Below are 12,138 nucleotides of genomic sequence, written 5' to 3'. Positions count from 1 at the left end.
TATCACCAGTATATTGTGATCATCCCCTATGTAGCTGATGCTACAGCTGCTATGAGCTGATGATGCATCACATAGATACTTGATCCTTGTGAACGGGGATTCACAGACACATTCCCAGGTGGTACAAATTGGCATGGGCCTAATTTTTTTTCTTGTATATTTACATTCTAAACATTTAATAAAATTTCAGATAAGCTCAGGCTAAGCATTTTTCTTATGTCACAATTCACAGTATCTATCAGAAACTACGAATAGCTTAGAAAGTTATCGTAGCCAGAAGTATTAGCTCAAAATGTTCTATYCCTGTTTAACTGTAGGGAAGTGGCATACTTTTCTATATAAATTAAAATATTTATTTCTCTATAATGTTTCATTGTGGAAAAAAAAAATCAGCTCATTGAATCTTTTTACCCTGCTTACTACTCACACTTCTGCACTGTAAGATTAGTGCTAGTCATTTCTATTTAATAATTCCCACAGTTCAAAATGAATTCYTATCTTTGCCGTGAAGTCATTCTTGCCTTGTGACAGCACAGTCCTTTCTCCTTAAATAGCACTGTACACWATATTTTCCAGAGAATGTTTGGCTTCTTAAATAAATGTTTGACTTAAACATGAGACAAATTTATTTTGATTAGTATTTGTTATTTTTTTTGTTGTTCATTACTTGATACTTTACTTTCTTACCAAATTTGCTTTCTCATTCTGCCAAGCTCAAGTGATCASAGCCAAGAAAGAAAAAAGAAAAGTAAATTTATCTAATTTTCAGATACCAAACAAAAAGAATCCCTTTCTTAGACAAAAAAAAAAAAAAAATCCTTTAATATAAATAGAAGCACAAACATTAAAAGAAGGACAAGTGTTATTGTTATTAACATAGTAGTATGCTCAACTAATTTTAGTACATTTACCATAATATTGTTTAGCTCAGGGGCAAGGTTAGTAAGTGTTCTAATATGTGTTTGGGCTAAAAAAGATTCACTGATCTAATTCATGATCTCATAGATGTCTGTATGGAGGACTACCAAATACATTCAACAAATTTTTGATAACTCACATTAGTTAGATACAAATTTAAGTAATAGGAAACATTCTTAAAATCTTGCAATTAGAACTTTAATGCCAATGGCAATTAATAGTCAGTGCTTGCTGGATCACAAATGCTTTCTGATTTGGGACAGAAGTTACCATCTTGAACTTAGTAAAAAGAATGCTGGAGAAATGGACCACTTTGGCATGCTTATGAAAGACTATTTTTGTGTAGACAAAATTACTCAGTACTATCTTCATGCCTTTCGGTGAAAATCAGTATAACATCCYCTTCATATAGCCTTTTTCTCAGACTTACTTGAAGGTAAATTATATTTGTAATTCACAGGCACTATTATATCCTGGATAGATCAATCTACATCTGATTTACTATTTATTTCAACCACTCTCTACACATTATATCATATCTAGGTGGTTTTCTTAGCTATTTGGCACATCTCGCTTGAGATGTGAGTTTGATTTTTTCAAAGTGCTTGGATCATTTCTATTTAGTCACTTGGCTGCTTCTCATAATCTCCTACACTTTTTCAATCTTTTTCATATACTTTGTAAACACCTCTGGCTGCCTCACTTATGGTGAATAACAGCTATGTCCCTCCCCCGTTCCAAATCTTTTCTCCAAACTCTGTTTTTTCCTGACAGTATTTCTAATCTTCTCTCAAAAGTTTCTCAGTTTATTCCAACTTGTCTTAGAGCTCCCCTTGCTGTTGGATGCTGTTATGAGGCACTGAAGCTTAAAAAAAAAGTTGGCATCTGATACAGGCAGCATTCAAATAACAGTTTACAGTACTTTCATGGCATGATATAACCCAGAATGGTAGAGGCAATAGGGCAAAATTTTAGTTTTCAGTAAGACCTGCTAAATAATGCAAAGCTTGTTTATGCYATCCAAAAACTTTTGAAGAAAATAATGGTTTACAATACAAGTTTTCTTCAGAAATGCAGAGAAATATAAGTATTTCTATGAAAAGGTTATGCTTGTGAACAATATTACTATTGCTTTCAAAAGAATTATTTTTCCTACCTTAAAAACACCAATATTACCAATATGGAGTAAAGTATAAAAAAGTATTTAAATTAATAAATCAAAAAACTATCATTCAAGTAATATATTTCCAGACACCATAAATGGAAAAAAAAAAATTGAAATCTAAAATATAATTATGGTGAGTTCTAGTCATCACTCAAAGACAAAAGTGCCATTTCTCATACAATGGACCACAATTTCTCAATCACTCAAGTATCATTCTTAATCAAAAGCCTACTAAAACCATAACATTTTAAGTCAGTACTGTTTTTACCACTAAATTTTTTTTTTTTGAAATCTTTTTTATTTAAACAATGGGTTTCTAAAAATATCATTAGCAACTGTGTGACTAGATATAATTTATTATTGCTATTGGTCACATTTTGTAAATACTAAACCCAAAATCTTCTCTACTAAAAGACATAGGATTTTAAATAAAATACTTCAAGAATAATTAGTCATATTTGAAATAATTAAAAATCATGATTTATGGATCTAATAGTTGTTTATAGAAATATTATCATATGCTGTTTCCTACAGTATCATAAGAGGATTAGGGTTTACTAATCACTGCAACAATACTAATCACTATGGTAATAATGGAAGGAATTTTTAATTTATAATCCATATAAACTAGAGTTTACATTCATATTCAGAGAATGAGATACTGAGATTGAACTTTTTCATGGAAACTGCAAGGTCATTGTAATTTGGATTGTTGGATAGCACTGCAGTAAAAAAAAAAACAAAAAAAACCACTTTAAACTTCATTATGTATTTTTGAATGCTGAAACTTTCAAAACTATGGTTTTTCACACAAAATMGAAAACGAAATCTTCTCTATCAGAGACTGGAGGGGTAGGGAAGGGAGAAACAGAAACCTCAAAACACTATCGGTTCTGATAAAAAAAACACTTGAGAATCAAACTTGTCTGAGAATCTGGAGTCCACAGAGCCTTCCTAAAGCATAGAACACAGTATACAATACATAGAATGTAGTATATAGAAGTGAATTAGTTTATGATTATAATTATATTTAAAGGACTGACTTTATAAGATATTTTTAGCAGTGTTTTCAATCTGCTTGGGATTTTCTCTTTTTGCACCACTAACTGCACTCAATAAAAAGAAAGAAAAAGACAGACCTGCTTTTTCTATCCCTCCAGAATGCTATCCAAACCCAAGAAGAACCAACCAAACAAAATACAGGATGATATCACTTGTCATATTTCATTCAGATACAGTGGATATAAATGTATTTTCATTTGTCTGAACCTCTCTTGCATTGAAAAGATGTTTTGTTCCTTGTAGCTGTCTGGCACAGCAGTAAAGAAGCACAAGCAGAAAGGCCCTGCAGTAAGAAATTCCCCAGCCTTTCTGGTRAAGGGATAAAAAAGTCCTCACTAAAGGCTTGAGAAATATAACTTCACTTAAAAAAGTCTCACTTAATCCACCAAGGTTTTGGAAATTAATTTTTCCATAATAACCAGACATGTTCCAAGTTATTTTTTTTTTAATTTGGTAAAGAAAAAGTCTTATGACTATAAAAACACATTAACAGCCTCTGCCTTCTTAAATTAATGCATTCATAAAATTGTTGGATGACTATATCTATTTTTTTTTATCATCACACTATTTGTCTTCCTTTGTAAAGGCCTCCTCTGCATATCATTCTACTAATTTTTGTCTTTTTATTCTTTCCTTCCTTCTCATTTGTTTATAAATTGTCTTCATCCAAAGATAAACATTTTGAAATACATGATTTTGGTAGATCTTTTTTAGGTGGTATGAATTTTACATAATTTCCCAGGATTTTATTAGTTTTTGTTGTTGTTATAATGAAGATTAAATTATCTCACTGGCTGTTTCTCAATTCTGGTTGTTCAAGCCAGCTATTGGTGGTTGAGCTCTATGGAACAATGAGCTCAAGATTATCACACCTTGTGTTTCTGAAGTTCTGGTGTTATTCATCCAAGTGAGCAAAGAAATCAGCTAACTAAACTGTTACTCAGGAAAAGAAACTGTTTAAATAAATCACAGAAAAATATCAAGCAGTCTTACTGCGAGRTGAAGCCATGAAAAGATGCAGGCCCTATTCTTCAAATCAATATTTATGTATCTGATCTTACCTAATTGTTTTCCTTGGTTCTACAGTGCATTCTTTCCAAGATCTCTCACAGATCTAGATAATAACCATGATTAACATAGTTAAGTGACAAATAAAAGGATTGGCCGTAGTTTTTATACTGTTATTTATGAATTWAAAAAGGCCTATGACAAGAAGTGATATAAGCATGCTGAGGTTCATTCTAACAGCAGGAAAACTGGGTGAGCTCCTTGATGAGCGCTTAGCAGAAAACTGGAAAATGCTGAAATATTGAGTTTAGTGTCTCGCTCCTACTTCAGGATTGCTTTCTATGTKCATTGCTGTACTCAAACAAACAAAGGACAAAAAAAGGAAAAACAATGTGTCCAGTAGGCATGGTGAGTAGGAGAGATACATTCCTTTTGCTGTGGCTGGGCTGAAAGCTGTCAATTCTACATCACTCTGTGTGTGCTGATTGAAAACAGAAAGTATCTTCTCAGGAGGAGAATTCTGGTGTGTGCTTTAGGAAYGAGATGAGAGTAGCGAAGTGTGCAGGAAATTCAGGAGTGCTCACACATCAGCTCTCAGAACTCCTGTTTTCAACACAAGGAAACAAAATCAATGGTGCCATGTTAAAGGAAATTTTTCTAGCAGACACAAACAGCACAGAATGAGCAATGGCTTAAAGGAAGTACTTCAGAAATCTCAATTCTCACATACTTATTCTTCCAGAGCTASTCACCTGACTTCATTACTCTAATGAACCTGTACTTAATAAGTAATATGAAGGATACTAATATGCTTGAGAGGTTTAGGGAATCGAATTTATAATAAAAAAATCTCTCACACAAGAATTTTAACTGGCACAATCTCTTAATGAAAACTCCATTGTGACTCTTTCTTTGTCTCTCAGGGTTTGATTAATTTGATAAAAAACCTATTACCTGTACACTGMAAAAAAATCTTCTTGTCTATACAAAATTGAGCACCACCTCTTATAGGAAAAAATGGGTTTTTTTGAGAAAAAAACTTTCAATGTTCATATGCAAAGAAACAATTTGAAAATAATTTACATCATCAGAAATRCAGTGTAAATAATCACTTACTGCCAAATGCACACTCTTGGGATTAAATTAAACCTATTTCACCTATAAGCCTTAATTTAGTAATAACTGGAAAGAAAATAGGAAAGAATACCTTTTCRTGCTGTGAACTCTTCATTCCAATTTATGTTATTGAGGACACAYAGGATTCATGAAAGGAATTTTCCAAAAATGGAGGTGGAGTTGGGGGGAAAAGAGAAAGAAAGACAACAGTAGCACAATAAAYCAACCCTCTGGCTAGATATAACTCTATTAATTGCAGGCAGTCTTACATTAAACTGTTTCCAACCCCCTGCWGATGAAACCTCTCAAAATAATTTCACCCTTTGACAGTTTAAATTATGATCTTCCYACTCAATAAAAGTGTTTGACACATTTGTACAAAGTATCTAAATTACATGRAAAAAAGAAAAAATTGTTCAGTTTTACATGCACTTGAAATGTTCCTGAAATTCAATCATTTTTCTTTTTCTTTCTTTTCTTTTGGCAAACATATTCTGAGTTATCTAAATGCTTATTTATCTGGAATCCACGGTGACAGCAGCAGGTAAAGACATTTTTAAATTTCAGATAGAAACCCCTTAAAATTTCYGTTGTAAGTTTCTTATATTTTTTTCTCAAATATTTTGTTTAAGGCMGAAAATTCTCACATTTACTCTTTGTTTAAAGAAGATATTTTAAAATGCCAAAAATTAATCTGGTTGTGTTTGGCAAGAACATTAATTAAAAACACAAATAATAATAAAAATGCACTTACCTGAATAGATGGACATGTTGAATACATAAACAAGTGTCAGTAGATTTGCATATTACCTTTGAATTTTACTCTGGATGTTATTCAATAATTTTGAATATAACTTTTTTCGTAGTACCAAGGAATGCTGAGACATCAGGGAACATTTGACCTGTTGTTAGCCAAAACTTCTGTGACCAAAAAAATATTGCTACAAGGATTTTTTTTTTTTTTTTTAGTTCAACCTCAACATTTAAACTTCCTAGAAAATCAGCAAATTGTTCCATTCTTTTGAACAAGAATATTTAAAMCAGATAGCACATTTGTGATATAATTCAGAACACATAATTAAAAATACYAAAAGGCAGATCTTAAACTAGAGCGGTTTCTCTAGTGACACTATKGTGATACTACAACACTAATGACTCCACGGTTTTAAAACTATTTGATGTTGCAAAGAGTGACAAATGTATGCAGGCAATCGCACGTAGGAGAGGCCACAATTAATAAGTCACACGTTTTGCACAGTGTGCCTAATGAGACCATTAACAGCACGGGAGAGAGCAACCAGCRAGGGACAGGAGGCGTCTCCAGCGCTGCCTTTGGAGTCCCCTGGGCWTCATCACATGTGCCAGACACCGAAACTGATGAACCTTTTGCTCCTCCAACACCTGTGCGAAGTAATAGCTTAAGATGCCACGTGAAAAACAGGATTTCATCTGCCCAAGATGATCCAAGTTGAGATATTAATTACTCCTTTGGGAAATGGGTACAGTAAATGCTAACATGAATACATAAACWTGGTTTTTTCAGATACAAAGCTTGTTGAATCCACTGAGCTTGTATAAACAGTCATCAAGATATGAGCAAAACTCTTCCACTTCAAGATAGATTTTTAGGTCTTTGGYTATATTTTGTTGAAAATGTATTATGTGAAATTAGGTCATTTTATATTCATAGAACTGCATGGTAACTGTTCAAACAGCATTGATTATATTTGTAAAAAGTGCAAAGCTCTGTGATTTCTCATCTGAAGACATTTACTTGCTTTCATCGTCAGTTATATGTGAATAATTTTTAAAAATTAGCTCATACACTATTTCTACAATTTTTGCCTGAAACCAAGTGTGATAGTAAATTTGAATTCTTCAATTCAAAGTATTGCTAAATATTAGAGTTTATTTTATAACCACAGTACTGACTGCCAGTTTGAATTTTATCTTTGGATTAAATTTTCATAGAATTATCTCGATTAAGTCTAAAATAAGATGCCAACAAACTCCTGTAAATAAGAAGGTGATCCTTCTTTTCATATACTCAGTGTCTCTCATGGTATACTAATGCTCTTAGATAACTTTTTCCCATAAGGAACAGAGGTAATTGATCTAAAAGATAACGTAAGAGTTGTAGGTATTCTGAGAAATTATTTTCTTAGCAAATTCACTTGACAATATCAGTTAAAAGGAGACAGCTCGAAGGAAATCCCCATATATTCAGATTCTYACAACTAGTTACACTTACCCCTAATAAAGTATTCTTTGATTTGAAAATACCTGAAGAGTATGTGCATTTTTTTTTTGATTGTTTGGAGGATGCAAACACCCTGACTTTTTCAAATATATTAATCCCACAGTGACAACGTGTGTGCATGTGTTGAAAGGGTGTATTTAGTTTACAATGAGATGATTTTCTGTAAAGCTACGTCAGAGACATTTAGTATCATAATGTGTGAAATCAAAGGCAACACATAAATTGAAAATGAACTGAAGAAAATACCATTCTCAGAAGAAAATATCATATACTAAAAAATTAGAGTGAATTAAAGTGAGCAAAAGTATAGGCATAATTTAAACTGATGAATGATCGTCTTTATTCTCAACGAACAGATTGACAGAGATTTTGAGTCACAAAATTAATCAGTGATGCAGTGATCAGATGAGATCACAGACACTATTCCAAACTGCAAAATAATTTATTCTTAGGAGTGGAGAACATTATAGGATAGGGTACAACTTGGAGACTAAAAGACCATCAAATGTCAGAGCACAGTTTAGAAGATGCATGATTAGAGTCTCCACTCTGAGTATTCTGTTCCACATTTCCTCTGCTTGACCATTCTGAGTAGCAGACTTCCTTGGATTATATACCAGCTATGGTAATGAGAATAAAGTGTTAGCTGGAAAGACTTGTCAAAATGTTCCTAAAGTGTGGGCTGTTAAAAACATATTCGAGCAGATCGGCTGAATGCTTTCATGCTACACTGTGCCTACTCAAAAGCACATTGTAACCGTGATGATATACATTTTCACAGAAATATTTCCACATTGCTCTTTTCATTTCTGAAGTATATTGCATTTCATAAATAAAAACATAAGTRGAACAATTTTAAACACTGAATTTTGAAAAATATATGGTGAAAATAATTATATGAACCTGTAAGTTTTCAAAAGTGAAAATGATGGAAGATATATTAAGCACTTCCAAAGTTTAACTTACTGTTGAATTTAGTGATCAGTGAAAAATATGAAAAGCGTCTATCATGCTTTTGTTGGTAGGGAAATATCATAACTGAAGTCAACTATCATATGAAATTTACAAAACTATATGCTGTAATTTTTTTGGTTGGTTTTGTTTGGTTTTGTTTGGTTTTTGTTTTTGTTTTTTTCAGCGGAGAAGGAGAAAAAGAAGAGGCAATGTTCAGCCACTAGTGCAATTAACTGTGCTGTGATTTCTCTTGTATCTGAAGTTATGGTCTACAAGAATATCTAAAGGAACTGTTGGGATAAGAGCCAGTATTAAGCAGTGTCATGAAATGCATTTTTTGCTCACACTTAAAAGAATGGAATGAATGGAAGGGAATTTGTATAGGAAAASATAACAACTCACAGGGGTTCACTGAGTGCCTGGACTATAGCATAAGCTCTGTTCCATAACAGGTATCCACATACCCACACCAACGTGCATGCCGTATCCATTCTTATAGACACATATGCAACCTTAGGACAAAAAAAAAAAAAAAAAAAAAAAAAAAACCAAACAAACTTGAACCATTAGTAATGTCAAGGCATAAAAGTCTGTACCCTAAAATTGGTGTTTCTGGTATCAGTATACAAGCAATCTCAGCCTCACAGGGTATTGCTGATATGGCTGCCTAGCTGTAAATGGTCTCGCTCCCCACAGGTTAAATGCAGTTTACCTCAGTGAACTAGCAGACAGTGTTATCCTTACTTTAGCCCTGACTGCCCTACACACCTCTAGTCAATTCCAAGACATGTCAGGAGCTGCAAATAAAGGAGGTTGTTAGGTAAAAGTTTTGCAATGTCTTTTTAAAGGTATCAAACTGTAACAGCCAAAGATCTTGTTCTAACATAATAGTCTTAAATAGAACAGATAATTTCTGAGACAGAGGAAGTCTGCTTAGTGGCACAGTGTGTTAAGTGACACACAAACAAAAACAGTTTGAAAACAGAATTGTTCATATCACATTTTGTTCTTGTTAGGAAAGTGTATTACAAATAGTAGCACAAGTTGAGAGAAAACAGGGAAAATGTAAGGCATCAGAAGGGATAAAATCTTGTTTAAAAAAGAGAAGCATATGCAAAACTCAGATTTAATTCAGAATAACTCAAGAATGTGTCTGTGTCCTATCCAAAAACACACCTAAGATTTCCCCTTTTACTTAGGATCTTTTGCTGAGTTGGTTTTTCATGTGGACTGATACTATTTAAGTTTGTTTAATATCGTGTTTTCTTTGTCAGATATAAATAAAACTTTTAAACATTACTTTAAGACTTTAAAACCATCAAAAGAATTAAGCTGAATGACAAAAATCTAATTTTWAAAAAAGCATTATGATACATGATATTTACACGGAATGACATCAGAATCCACAAAAGTTTTGAAGTTCTGTTTGTTAGGACTACATAAAGAGCCTTAACCTTACCATAATGTTGGATTTRGTAACTTTATTAGTACAAATTTAGTATTATTTTCTAGTGTAATATATGATTCATATTAATGTCACTACATTGTCTTAGAGGTCAAATAATTTTGAAAAATGTAAGATAGCATTTTCAAAGCATTTCAAACATAAAAACATTCCCTTTCTGTTTGGAATTTCAAAATTTGCTTTGTTATACAGCATGGTTTTTCAAAAGTTGGCTTACCTCTTACAGTCACACAGTCATGTATTTCATAAAATTAGACATTAAAAAATTAGACTTAAGAAAATATGTAAAAAATTGTAATCCAAATAGATTAGTTCTGCAATAAATACTTTTAATTTTCAATCTGTTTTTTATCCACTATTTCTGAGTAACAAACTCATAAATGCTAGAATGAATTATACTGCTGTATAGGACACTCAGAAAAAAAAAAAGCAAGGGAAAAAAAAAAGAAAGAAAGAAAGGAGAAGCGGAAGAAAACAAAAAAAAATCCAACACCCAAGGAGTGTCAACAGATTCCATACAAAGTGTTTTTTTCAGGAAAACAAAAGAAGTCAGAAAAACAGGGAGCCATGAAAAGTCAGTAACAGATTTTGTAGAATTTATTTTCTTGTGTTTTGATGAAAAACCAGTGAAATATTAAGGATAATCTTGATAGCTGCCCAGCAATTACATACCAGGGTAGGCCAAACAGTAGTAAAGTTGCACAAATCAACCCAAGGTCTYACATGGAAATAGACTTTCAGCAGTAGACAGCAGTTACTCCAGCTCCCAGTTAGTTCATGTTCAAAGTTTAAAAGCATGTAGATGTTACATTTTTAATACTGATGCAATCAGCACTTAGGTACCTTCCTGAATGATGGAGTTTGCAGACCCAAGATCTTAACAGAGAAATTTAAAAATTTCTTGAGCAATTTCTAACTCCCATTTCAGCTAGATTTTGAACAGACATACATATGTACTCTGTGAGCAAGATACTGGGAAAGCAGGGAAAAACAATGCTTACTTCATGAAGTTTAAACCAAATTAGGAGTAAAGCAGTTTATTGACTTTTTAATGACCTATGATTAACTGATAGGCTATGAACCATATAGTCTTCTTCAATATCTGCAATACAAGAGGTAAGCCACAATATTTGGTGCCTATGAGTTGTTAGTGAACACCCACAGTCCTCTGAACAACCTTCTATAACCAATAGCCTGRAATTTCCAACCAGACACTGAGTTATGTGAGCAGGATCTCACAGGATGTCCATAGCTTTAAAAAGAATAGACTTTGTGATATTAATTAGAAAGAAGTTCAGTTTCCAGAAGCAGGTATTAACTGAATAGGACATTTGGATCTTGGAATATTTTACAAATATGCTTTACAATTTGAGAGTTAGGTATCAGCTAAGTAAGATTTTTCAAGGGCAYAAGTAACTGAGTTCCTATGGTTCTTTCTCCCTTAATTATGACACACGCCTTGCTCTGAGCAGGGSATGTGTCAGTATCCTTTAAATAAGAATCTCTGTGAGCAATGGCAACATGCATGTCAATTGTTATTATGCTTTTTTCTTTCCCTAAGAAATCTTCTGCTCAGAGTTCAAATTCAACCACAGACAAATGTCAACACTGGAATAATCTGGAGAGTGATCTGTTTGCCAAACCCAAGCATAAAGAAGCATTTCCGCTGTCCTGTTGCAGCTGAAATTTCTGCCTGGGGTAGGCACGAAGGATTTGTCTGTTGGAGCTTGTGGGGGGCTGGCCCTGTCACCTGCCAGGTGCCCACCAAAGCCACTCTATCAGTGACCTCCTCAACTGGGCAAGGGGAGAGAAAACAGAAAAAAAGGCTCTTGGGTTAAGGACAGGGAGAAATCACTCACCAGCTTTTCTCATGGGCAAAAGAGGCTCAGCTTGGGAAATTAAATTTCTTCCCTATCAAATCAGTATCGGTAAAGAGAAATGAAACAAAATCTTAAAACACTTTCCCCCCACACCTCTTCTGCCAGCTCCCTCAGTGGCCTCTGGTGGAATTACATCCAACTCGATAGAGCTGTGAGTGTCTCGGAGGAGTAGCACATCACTAATCATTTCCCCTTGCCTTAAGCAGGCTTCATTCTTTGTTCCTTTGGGATTATTTTCAAAGGTGATGGAGCATCTGTTCATGGTCAGAATTACACAATGTTTCAACTAAAAGAAGAAGAAGAAGAAGAA

This window comes from Malurus melanocephalus, unplaced genomic scaffold, assembly GCF_030028575.1.
Source record: "Malurus melanocephalus ecotype Western Australia unplaced genomic scaffold, MMel_1.1 scaffold_151, whole genome shotgun sequence".
Taxonomy (NCBI): domain Eukaryota; kingdom Metazoa; phylum Chordata; class Aves; order Passeriformes; family Maluridae; genus Malurus; species Malurus melanocephalus.
Note: the sequence above shows the minus strand (reverse complement) of the source record.